The following is a 13,192-nucleotide window of genomic DNA, read 5'->3' on the forward strand; positions in this document are numbered from 1 at the left end:
ACAGATAAACTGGAAATCTCAGAAGATTCCCAGAACTGGGGTTAACCAGAAATCAACATGGTGGATTAACATCCAAGATGGAGTTACTTTGGCCCTGACACCTGTCTACAGGGTGCAGCCAGGCCATGAGATCCCCAGCTAGGAGTTCCTGTCTGCTGGTCCATGCTGACTGGAAATCAGAAGGCAAGGGAGTCGTCAGTGGCGTCATCCCCCTTGGGTGCAGAGCAGGGAGAGGCAGAAATGGGACAGACGGAGAATGTGCCCACATCTTTGCATTCCCAGCATGCAGCAGAATGTCAACCACATCATTGGTGCACAGAAATATTTTTAATTGAATTGCTGAATCTTAGATATTGCTCATTGATATCCCTTAGAAATAAAGAAAGCTTTTTTTTTTCATTGCTACATGTTTAGCACAGTTCAAGCCAGAGAAATACCAGACATATTATCAAAGTTTCCAGCGTTGCACTGTCGTGATGAACTCAGATTTCTATACCAAAACATAAAGCTAACTGCTCTATTTAGGAATGTCATAGCCAAAATATAGACTACTGTATGATTATGAAGTTATAATTCTTTCCTACTTCAGTTAAAGATCTTGTGTACACCTCAATATGAGAAAAATGTATTTTTGTTCTACTTTTCTTACTCAAATGCAAAGGCTCTTCAACCTGTTTAATAATTAAAACAACATGAGACTTAAGAGTGAATGGCAAATATTGCAGCTAATGATAAATGTGGACGTGTGTGTTAGTTATGCCATCTCTGAAGAAACTGGTGAGTTGGCTTCCTGATTATGAACAGTGACGGCCAAAGTTCCAAAACAGACACTGCCGCTCCTCCAGGTTTCCATAGCTCTCTTTCCCCAGCAGTCAGATTCACTGCTTTTATTAATATCTCAGCAAGGTGATGAGTGTAACACAAAATCCTTGCTTCAAAGGCCACTCAGTATTCAATTTTCTAATTGATTCTTTTAATAAAACACCATGAAAAGTCTGCATCGTACACTCAAACTCCTTGAATATCTATGATTAATAAGCTGAGATTGTGGCTCCAATACTAACTCCCAGTGGTGGCTAATTTGCGGAAAATTTATGGCTTTTACTGTTAATCACACAGGGCAGCCGGCCTAGGAGAGGCATGGTTTGTGCGGGCGGTCCAGGTGTATTCATTGGTACTCCCTGCTTCTTTTCTCAAAAGTGTGCTGATTTGGTCAATAAAATATATGGTAATCCTACATAAGGCCCAGCCTCGGTCTCATCTTCAGGACTTTTGGAATATGGAGATGACAACACTTCTGCAGCAGTACCATCACTAACGTCAAAGTTACAATATCCATGCTATCATTTGCCAATTCATTGCCATATTTTGTTAGTTTCCCATGGATTCCATAAGAGATTATCACAAACTTGCTGGCTTAACACAGCCGACATTTAATAGTATTTGCTCACAGTTCTGGAAGCCAGAAGTCTAAAACCAAGGCATGGCCTTCCTGTAGAGGCTCTAGGGGAGAATCTATGCATCTCCTCTTCTGTTGGCCACTGGGATTCCTTGGCTTGCCGGAGCCTCATCTTCATCTCCATGTTCTAGGTCATGTTGCCACCGCCTCTTCTGTCTGTGTAACTTCCCTTTGTCTCAGCCTTATCAGGATATTTGTCAATGTATTTAGATCCCACCCAGACGCTATAGCAGGGGTCCCCAACTCCTGGGCTGAGGACTCGTACTGGTCCATGGCCTGTTAGGAACCAGGCCGCACAGCAGGAGGTGAGAGCAGCAGGTGAGCGAGCATGACCGCCTGAGCTCCACCGCCTGTCGGATCAGCAGCGACATTACATTCTCCTAGGAGCGTGAAACCTATTGTGAACTGTCCATGCGAGGGATCGAGGTTATGTGTTCTTTATGAGACTCTAATGCCTGATCTGAGGTGGAACAGTTTCATCTCAAACCATCCCCTCATCTCCCTCCCCATCCAAGGAAAATTGTCTTCCGGGAAACTAGTCTCTGTGCCAAAAAGGTTGGAGACCACTGCCCTACAGGATGATCTCCTCATCTCAAGATCCTTAGCTCAATCACACCAGCAAAGAGTATTTTTTTTAAAAATATGATCACATTCACAGGTTCCAGGAATTAGGACATGGACGTATCTTTCTGGAGGCCACCCTTCCACCCACTATCCACAATAAAGTCAAGCTTACGTTTCCTAGTCATATTTTCGAATGTATGAAATTTCTGTTTTACATTTTCAAAGATCCTGTGAGTCACTTATACTTGACATAATTACACCTCAGATGTTCCCAGTACAAATTAAAAACCAGTTCAGGACAGCCTCTCTGGCCCCTCTCTGAGGACTCTGCTTTGCTTTTATTTTATTTTATTTTATTTTAGTTTTTAATTGAGACAAGGTCTTGCTCTGTTGCCCAGGCTGGAGGGCAGTGGTGCAATCTCAGCTCTGCAGCCTCCACCTCCCAAGCTCAAGAGATTCTCCCACCTCAGCCTCCAGAGTAGCTGGGACCACATGTACACACCACTGCACCTGGCTATTTTTTGCAATTTTGTAGAGACAGAGTTTCGCTGTGTTGTCCAGGCTGGTCTCAAACTCCTGGGCTCAAGCAATCCGCCTACCACAGGCTTTTGTGCTGGGATTATAAGTGTGAGCCACTGTGCCCGGTCTGAGAATGCTGCTTTCTATAACCCTCTTCACAGTAGATTAATTCTCTTCTTCTCATGAGTCCAATCCATGTAGAGAGTCCATCCATGGGACTAGGAAGAGGCAAATGAGTCATATGCCTTGGACACAGAATTTAAGGGCATGCCAAAAATTTTAGTCGTCAAGATAAAGAAGAATGACGAGGGTTTTCATCACCCTCTTAAATATATTTTACATCTGTTAAAATATTATTTATCTGGATGACTGAATTTTTTGGTATCTCCTGGAAGGTGGCACCAATGGTGAGAACCTCACTTGCCTCCCTGCTGGAGTCTACAGCTGCTCTTTGCCTGTGAAATAGCAGGTATCACAGCTTCTGGGTCTGTGACATTCTCTCATGGTGAGTGTGTAATATCTGCTCTTTTCTTTCCACCCTCAGTATTTCTCAGTATCAGAAATTTGCATTATAGGTAAACAGAATGGGAATGTTCTGAAGGATTTGGGGTTCTTCGGTTACCTGGTTCCTTCTGTGTTCCTTACCACCAGCCTGCCCCACAGGCTCTTCCAATCCTTAAGTCCACAGAAAAACAAAAACAAAAACAAAAACAGGTTTTCTAATTTTTCCATTTTGAAGTAGCCATCAAACCAGTGAATGCTAGATTTTTAAAAACTTGTTTTTAGAGACAGGGTCTCACATTGTTGCCTAGGCTGGAGTGCAATGGCGCAGTTTTTTGTTTGTTCTTTCACAGAGATAGGGTCTTGCTCTGTCATTCAGGCTGGAGTACAGTGGTACAATCATGGCTCATTGCGGCCTCGAACTCCTGGGCTCAAGTGATCCTCCAACCTCAGCCTCCTGAGTAGCTGGGACTACAAGCATGCACCACCATGCCTGGCTAACTTTGTTTGTTTGTTGTGTAGAGACGGGATCTCACTATGTTGCACAGGCCAATCTCAAATGCAGGCCTCAGGCAATCCTCCTGCACTAGGAGGCCTCCCAAAGCACTAGGAATACAGACATGAGCCACCAGGCCAGCCTGGTTTTTTTTTTTTTTTTTTTTTTTTTTTGATTAAAAGTTACATTTAAATCAATCAATATGTCGTTGTTGAGTAACTGTGTGTGTCCCCCACCCCTGAAAAAAAACCTCTCATTTTTATTTCTATTGAAAAACTCATGTTTGATATATTGCCACCATGCTATCTCTTTCTGACAAGTTATATACAAAGTTATGAAGATCTCAAGCCAGTGTCCCAAAAGGCTGGCATGACAAGCAGTGCCTTCTAAGTTAAGCCAGCAGGACTGGAGAAAGACTTGCTCAAAAGATCTCAACCCCTGAGCCCTACATATACACTTCAGTGTGTGTGAGTATGTGTATCTATATGTATCTGTGTGTGTGTGTATATATATATACTGATAGGTATATACAGGTATGTATATACACACACACACACACACACATATATATACCTGAGTGTGTGTATGTGTGTGTATATAGCTGATGGGTATATATAGGTTTATATATAGCTTATAGGTGTGTGTGTGTATATATATATACACCTGTGTGTGTGTGTGTATATAGTTGATAGTTATAGATGTGTGTATACACATATACACACATATAGAGAGAGAGCCTGTTTCCTCAAAATATATATTCTATAAAATTCCAACGATTCCTACATTGCCCTCCATCACCTTTCAGAGCTCTCAGGAGCCCCTTTTCCACAAACGTGGGAAGGATGCCTTCACCACGTGGGAGAGTGTGACATGAGTCTTAACTGGCCACAGAGGACGGCACCACCTGCACCTCCCGCAGTGTGTCTTAGGAGAAGCATCTGCCCAACAGTGATTGTTCAGAGTGATTTTCAGAACAGGATAGAAAGCCACAGCTGGTCTCCTTCCTGAGTAATTACTTCTACACATTTGCTCTTTAGGTCTCACGTCAAGCCAGAACAGAACTGTAGATTATGTGGCGACAAGCTGAATTTGTCATGGGATATTTATGTAATTCCACATATAAATGCTTACAAAAGAAAGAGAATTCCTTGCCTTGTCTTTCCTACTTGAAGCCCATATGTATGAGCTGGTGGCTATTTTCTATTTGTTAATAGCTTATTAACAAATCAAATCCATGTTATTTCAGTTTTCAACTGGTTTTGTTTACTAGTTTTTAGTCTTGGCACACTCAAAGGATGTTGTTTTAAAAAAAATTGCAAAACCGTAGCCTTAGAGCTTGTAAGGAAAAATAATTTATCCTTTTGTCAAGCTCAATAAATATTGTTATAATGTGGTTTACTAAATAAAGCGTTGGGTTAAGAACAAATGTAAAAATACACTCACAATCTTTCAGTTTTTACATTAAACTAGAAGGAGGGCTGGGTGTGGTGGCTCCCACCTGTAATCCCAGAACTTTGGGAGGCTGAGGCAGGAGGACTGCTTAAGGCCAAGAGCTTGAGACCAGCCTGGGCAACATAGTGAGGACCTATCTCTAAAAACAAAGTTAAAAAAAAATAAAAGCTGGGCATGGCAGTGCATGACTGTAGTCTCAGCTACTCAGGAGGCTAGGGCAGGAGGATCACTTGAGTGCAGGAGTTGGACATTACAGTGAGCTATGATTGTGCCACTGTGCTCCAACCTGGTGACAGAGCAAAACCTCTGTCTCTAAGAAAAAAGAAAAGAAAATCATCCACAAGTATTGGCTTTTGTTTGCAATGTTTGTAGATAATTTAACTTTTAAATTATGTTTTGGAGAGGCTAGTTTTAACAGTCACATTATTTGAGCATACACAGTTGTATAACAAAGAAAGTAACCTGGGAGTGTGTTGGAAAACTGTGGAACAGTCCAGTTTGAAACAGAAGAGAAAGAAAAGAGAAAAAAGAAAAAAGATAGAGACTAAGCCTGGAAAATACTGAGAATACATCCATTCTAATGATAGCTATAAAAGAAAAGGATTGTTTCTTATTTGTGGTTTGAGCAGTGTATGACTTTGTAGTCATTTTCTATGTTAGAAGAGGAAGCAGGTGGTGAAAGGAAGAGTTAGAAGGCAGAGCAAAAGATTTAAAAGATGAAGAAAAGAGAATAATGTTAAGATAACTTCCTTTGCGTTGTTTCTTCTTGAGGACAGTTGTTACCTTTGCACTCAATTCCTACTTGAAAAATAAAAGAAAACCATCCAGATGGGGCAGGTCAAAGAAAGAAAATGCTTGACAGTCATAACCCAATGTAATAACATTGAATTGTTTCCCCAAGTTTTACCTCAGGTTACTCTGCTACCATAGACCCAGGAACTACGCCGCTCTTTTAAACGCTTGTTACAGATTATGTGACAGAAAATGATCGGAAAAAACTATATTTAAGTACATCTGCTGCTGTGTGCATTTCATATTCAAACCAGCTCCACTGTTGTCCATCAGCCCAGTTAGGCAAGTGCCAGAAGTGACACTGTTGTTCCTTAAGTTGCTTAATCAACATGCGACAGGTGTGACACATCTTCCTACTGCTACATGCTGCTACCAGACTGATTGATGGGCAATCCACAGCCACACCCTTTGGCTCAATTACACTGATGCTGTCTTTGCTTTTCCTTTTTTTTTTTCAAATATACTTTATGTTCTAGGGTACATGTGCACAATGTGCAGGTTTGTCACATATGTATACATGTGCCATGTTGGTGTGCTGTACCCAATAACTCGTCATTTACATTAGGTGTTCCTCCTAATGCTATCCCTCCTCCCTCCCCCAACCCCACGACAGGCCCCAGTGTGTGATGTTCCCCTTCCTGTGTCCAAGTGTTCTCATTGTTCAATTCCCAGCTATGAGTGAGAACATGCAGTGTTTGGTTTTCTGTCCTTGTGATAGTTTGCTCAGAATGATGGTTTCCAGCTTCATCCATATCCCTACAAAGAACAGGAACTCATCCTTTTTTATGGCTGCATAGTATTCCATGGTGTATATGTGCCACATTTTCTTAATCCAGTCAATCACTGATGGACATTTGGGTTGGTTCTCAAAGATCTAGAACTAGAAATACCATTTGACCCAGCAATCCCATTACTGGGTATATACCCAAAGGATTATAAATCACGCTACTATAAAGACACATGCACATATACGTTTATTACGGCACTGTTTGCTTTCTCTTTTTATTGTGTTTGAGCTTGCACTTGGGACAGCTCCTAAATCTCTAATCTCTTTTAAGAAAAAGCTGAAACATTGTTTGTAGTTAACATTCTCCCAACAAAAAGAAGACTGGCACCTTTAAGGTACTTTGAAAGCCATAAATACTTAACATTTTTTTAAAAAGTGAAGTCAAACAAACAAACCAAGAACACATTCTGGGTCACTCTGGCACTGCTTCTTTAAATAGTGACACAGGGGATCCTAGTTGTGTTTGAATTCCAAAGGTAACATGTCCAAGAAAGACACATAGTGTCCCGTACTTTAGCTGGAGCAGAATGCACTGATGCAATCCTTTCATTGGGGTAGATGATGGTTCATTAAATATGGTGATGTTAAATAGACCCACCAGACTGAAGATGCAACTGGACTCCTGATTGTGTATCAACGCCTCCAGCCTCAGCAATAGCCATCTCTCGGTCTATTAGCAAAGGTGAAACCAGGAATATATCCTCTAGCAGCATGTCAGTGAGCGAAAGATGATTTGGCTTCTTAGCCTCAGGTGTATTGGATATACTGAAGTCATAGGAGATACTAGGTTTTTAAAAATCTAATTTTTCTCAGTACATATTCTTTATCAAAACTGTAAATTTCCACATTAATCTTTCAGTTTCTCTTGCAGAAGTAGAGAATGAAAACAGAAACTGATTTAAAGCACCTTGTATAATTATCACACTGTAACACTGTAATTAGAATAGTGGTTCTCAAAATGCAATCTCTGTACTCATAGCATCAGCACCACCTGGGAACTTGTTAGAAATGCAAATTATCGGGCTTCCCTAGAACCACTAAGAAGCTCTGGCAAGGCCCAGCAATCTGTGTTTTAACAAGCCCTCCAGGCAATGCTGATACAAGGCCAAGTTTAAGAAAACACTGTCATTATTTATGACTGATTACAGTAACATCATTATAAATTAAGCAAACGAAAACCACCAAATTTTACATTTTTTTTGGTCTGTTCTCAGATCTGCTATTCAGCAAGATAGCTAATTTTGAAATTGCTATGTCCACAGGTATTTAAAACATAAATCTTAAATTAATTCCACCGAAAACAGAACTCAGAAAGGATAAATTCTCTGCTGTCTGCCACTCAATTTCTGAAGAAATATTTGATTCTGGAAAAAAAAGACATTGCGTCTATGTTGTTGACATTGTAAATTATTCTAAAGGATGGATGTTATGTGGCTTCAGACTCTCAGGGGCATTTGACTAGACTGGGTAAGTTAAATTCCCACAGCAATTAGTGAGTGCTCTGACCAAAAAAAGGGATGTGAAACCAAACTAAACACAAAGAAATAAACAACAACTTTATGTTTGGATATAAACGGGTAGAAATATTTGGAAGACTGATGGAAAGAACATACACTATACAATATTATTAACATGACCCACCCGTTCCCACCCAAGGCACTTCCATTTTAAATTAGAGCTATGTTTTATTCTATTGTAAACCCTTGAAATCATCTCCAATACACAAAGTAGAAAACAAGGCAAAGCAAGGGAAGAGTCTTCAGATTAATCTCTTAAAACCTAAAAGCATGACTAAGTACATGCTCCTTGGAAAGTTATCAAGGGTTCACATTTTTCTAAAAATTAAGTCTACAAAAAGGAAAACCAAAGAGCATTAAGCCTTATATAATTCAAATATTTACTTCTGCTAAAAAAAAAAAAAAGAAACCAGTAAACTGGGCTTTTAATAAGTACTGGAAATAAACTTCACTAAGACATGTGATCAGCACATTAAATTAATTTTAAGACTGTCAACTCTCAACTACCTATCTGGGGTTGCTGCGTTTCTTTCTTTATAGATAACATGGGGACCACAAAGGACTTGGGAGCTACCAGGGCTTCTCTGATGCATTTTCTACTTTTCTTCTCCCTCAGGGTCTGGAGATGCACATAGTCTTACTTCCAGCTTTTATGCTACTTTTCAAGAAGTTTTTCCTCTTCAGTCCAGTATTTGTACAACTGCCTTTTCTTCTTTAGAAGAAAGTTGAATGTATAATTTTGCAAGAGTTATTAATAGTTTCCCATAAATAGTCACATGAGGAGGAAGGAGGAAAGGAAAAGGAAAGAAGAAGCAGAAGTAGGAGGAGGAGAAGAAGAAGGGGAGGAGGAGGAAGGAAGAAAGACTTGGCTAATTTGAGAAGTAGGCAAGTAACTATGGTCCCCACACACAAATCTGTAGCATAAATGAGTCATCTGACTTTGAGAAGCCTTTAAAGGGAATATGCTCAGAGAATACAGGAAAGCTTCTCTGAGTGATTTCCTGGATGTTTCTCAATGACACACTAAAGATATATTGTGTACCTTGTAATGAGAGTTGTACTTCAAATATATTTTATACAATGACTCACTGGAGTGGAATATGCTGCCCTGTCCTCTACTGAGAGATGAGACACCAGGGGGTCATGGACTCTATTAGAACAGTGTAGCTCAAATTCTCATTGTGAACTAATCGAACAGGCCCAGTAACAAGCACTTTTCCAAGCATTTACCTTTCCTCAGAAAAACCCTTTTATGTTCTGACCCATTTCAACAGGCAGCAGACAACAAAGTGAAAACCAAGGCCTTTATCCCCACAAGTAACTTCCTTCCTTTATTAGGACAAGGCAAAAAGAGAAATGATATAGTTTGGATATTTGTCTCCTCCAAGTCTCACGTTGAAATGTGATCCTGAATGTTGGAGATGGGTCCTGGTGGGAGGTATGTGGGCATGGAGGAGGATCCCTCATGAATGGCTTGGTGTCATCCCATTGGTAATTAGTGAGTTCTTGCTCTATTAGTTCATGCGAGGGCGGGTTGTTTAAAGTAGCAAGACACCCCTACTTCTCTCTTCCTCCCTTTCTCACCATGTGATGTCTGCTCCCCTCGCCTTCTGCCAGGAGTGGAAGCTTCCTGAGGCCTCACCAGAAGCAGATGCTGATGCTATGCTTCTTGTACAGCCTGCAGGGCCATGAGCCAAATAAACTTATTTTTATAAATTACCCAACCTTAGGTATTTTTATGGCAACAAAAAATGGACTAAGACAGGAAACAAAAATGGCAATTTCTGCACTTGAATTTCAGGTATTTTGAAGCATTTTAATTTCTCTCATGCTCTTGGGAAGAGGGGAAAATGAAAACCAAGTGACGACCCATGTCTACATGTGTCACCAAAGAGAATATAATGGAGCCATCGCCAACCCCACCTCCCCAGCCCTGCTTAACATCAACCCCAGGAAGGAACCTTGGGTTACATTTAAAAAGATGAGGGTGAGACTAGGAGGAGTGGGAGAACAATGAGAAGAGGGCTGTCTCACAAACCCAAGGGAGGAACCCCAGAAGAGAGGCCTATAATGAGGTTCTGTGAGATGACCACCCAAATATAATGAATTTGGCAGTTAGGACATGGATGACCTCTTCTATCCAATTTCGACCAACTGGTGAGGGCTAAAATCACGTTTCCCAGGATTGAGAACTAAGTGAGAGATGAAATAGTTCTTCCAAGAAGCTTGTCAATGAAACAGAGGAGAAGAAAAGGGAAGTAACTTGGTGGAGAGTGTGACGTTAGAGAAGGTTTTTATACGACAGTAATATTTGTGCATGATTACAGGAAGGAAGAAAGGAATAAAGAGAAGAGAGAAATACGGTAGAAAAATTAACGAAATAAACCCTCAGAGAAGGTGGAAAATAAGTAAGATCATTAGCAAAGTTGAAAAAAATTGATTTTTGAATAAAGTAGATTCCTTCTCCCTCAGATAGGAGGGAGAAAACGATGGATGAATATATGGTAACTCTGAAAGTGGACAACAGGGAAATGGAGGCATTAAGATATTTCATAGGTTTTTCTTCTGAATAACCTGAGAAGCCAGGCTCTCTGCCAAAACCAGACATAACTAATGGAGATGTGACTTAGAGTGGACTGATTTTACATGGAGACTTCCAGAGATGTTATGCAAATTGGTCTCTAAGGACAGAAGCATAGAAAAGGGAATAATAATTCCTACTTATTTGCAGTCACTTCTCTAACCATTACACTTCCAGGAAAAATAGCACTTTAAAATAAGAAGATAAGGAGTGATACTCGGGCAGTGGTAGAAACATTGGCACCACTTTTGTCTGAAAGAGAAAGTACAGCTGACTGGTACCTGAGATCTGAACACGGAGCATGTCAGTTGCTCTCATAAAGGAGAAAGGTAGCAGCAGCCCAAGGCAAGGTAACTATTACTTTCATTCTTGGGTTCTCAGGCAGAACTGTTGAGAGGTGCCTTCATAACCTCAGGTGTCCCTGACTTGCCTGTCTGGCACAAAAGGGGGAAGCAGAGTGTTACCCCAAATGCTGCATTTATATCGCTTCCTCAGCTCTAGTTGACAGCATCTGTCAAGGCAAGAGAAAAGCAATGCCAAACAACATTGGGAGCTGAAGGAAATAAAATAGCATCAGCAGAGCACCAAGTAACATAGACTGCTTTCTGGTGGCTTCCCAAGTTTAGAAAACAGTAAGTTCTAAGAAACTAGAGTTTTATTAGAAATGGGAAAATATTTAGCTTACACTGACCCAATATGTAACAATTCTTCGTAAAATTGTTGGCCAAAAATGGGGGATACTCCAAAATGTTTAAATTAACAAACATCAGTCTAAAACGCTAATTATGTTTCCAACAGAGTGATGCTTTGAAGACTGGATACACAAGTGAACTGTGTATACTCTCCAGCTAAGAAGGCAAGCACCTAATAATCAAAATTTAGCCAATTATTCTTTACTAGCAATATATTAACACAGGAAAATCATAACCATGAAATTCTGATTATATTAAAGCATTGGTTAAATATAAATCCTGTCAACAGAAGTGCACAGGGCTATAGAAGCAAAACCAGAAGACGCTATCCAGCATTCTCTACAGTCACATTGGGGGGAGGGAGGGGTAAAAGAAAGGAAAAGAAGAAAATATATATAGGGAAATAAAAAAACAAAAAAATGGTACTCGCATGAAAATAACTGCAAAGACTAGAACTGCCAACATCTCCAGATGAGAAGGAGCCAGTGCAAGAATTCTGGCACAGTGAAAAATCTGAATGTGGCACCACCACCAAAGGATGGCACTAGCTCCCCAGCAACGGTCTGTAATCAAAATGTAAACTCAGAAATGACAGATAAAGAATTCAGAGCATGGATTACAAGGAAGTTGAACAAGATCCAAGACAAGGTTGAAAATCAACACAAAGAACCTTCTAAAGCAATCCGGGAAATGAAGGAAGAGATAAACATCTTAGAAAAAAAAAAAAGAAAAGGGAAAAAAAAATCTTTTTTTTTTTTTTTGAGACGGAGTCTCACTTTGTTGCCCAGGCTGGAGGGCAGTGGTGCGATCTCAGCTCACTGCAAACTTCACCTCCTGGGTTCACGCCGTTCTCCTGCCTCAGCCTCCCGAGTAGCTGGGACTACAGGCGCCCACCATGACGCCTGGCTTATTTTTTGTATTTTTAGTAGAGACAGGGTTTCACCGTGCTAGCCAAGATGGTCTCCATCTCCTGACCATGCACCCACCTTGGCCTCCCAAAGTGCTAGGATTATAGGCGTGAGCCACCACGCCCTGGCGGAAAAAAAAAATTTAATGGGAGTATGTAAAGAGACCAAATGAATGGATTACTGGCATTCCTGAGAGAGATGGAGACAAAAAGAACAACCTTAGAAAACATATTTGAGAGGATAATTCAAGAAAATTTCCCTAATCTTGCTAGAGAGGTAGACATCCAGATACGAGAAATCTAAAGAACACCTACAAGATACTATACAAAACGAACATTACCACGGCATACACCCATCAGACTGTCCAAGGTCAACACTAAAGAAAAAATTTGTAAAGACACCTAGAGAAAAAGGTCTGATCACACACAAGGGCCTACAAGGCTAACAGTGGACTTCTCAGCGGAAATCTTACAAGCCAGAAGAGATTGGGGGACTATTTTCAGCATTCTTAAAGAAAAGAAATTCAAAGTAAGAGTCTCACATTCCACCAAACTAAGCTTCGTGAGCAAAGGACAAATAATTTTTTCCACTGAAGCAAGCGCTAAGGAAATTTAGCGCTAGACCAACCTTACCAGAGATCCTTAAGGGAGGTCTAAACATGGAAATGAAAGAATGATACCTGTTACCACAAAAACACACTTAAGTACATAGCCCACAAACCCTATAAAGCAACCATGCAATAAGAAGTACAAAGCAAACAGTTAAAAACTTCTATCTCATTCTATGAAGCCAGCATCACTCTAATGCCAAAACCTGGTAAAGACACAAAAAAGAAAACTGCATGTTAAAATATCTGACGAACAAAGATGCAAAAGTCCTCAACAAAATGCTAGTAAACCAAATTCAACAGCACATCAAAAAGTT

This window comes from Macaca fascicularis, chromosome 8 (assembly GCF_037993035.2).
Source record: "Macaca fascicularis isolate 582-1 chromosome 8, T2T-MFA8v1.1".
NCBI lineage: Eukaryota > Metazoa > Chordata > Mammalia > Primates > Cercopithecidae > Macaca > Macaca fascicularis.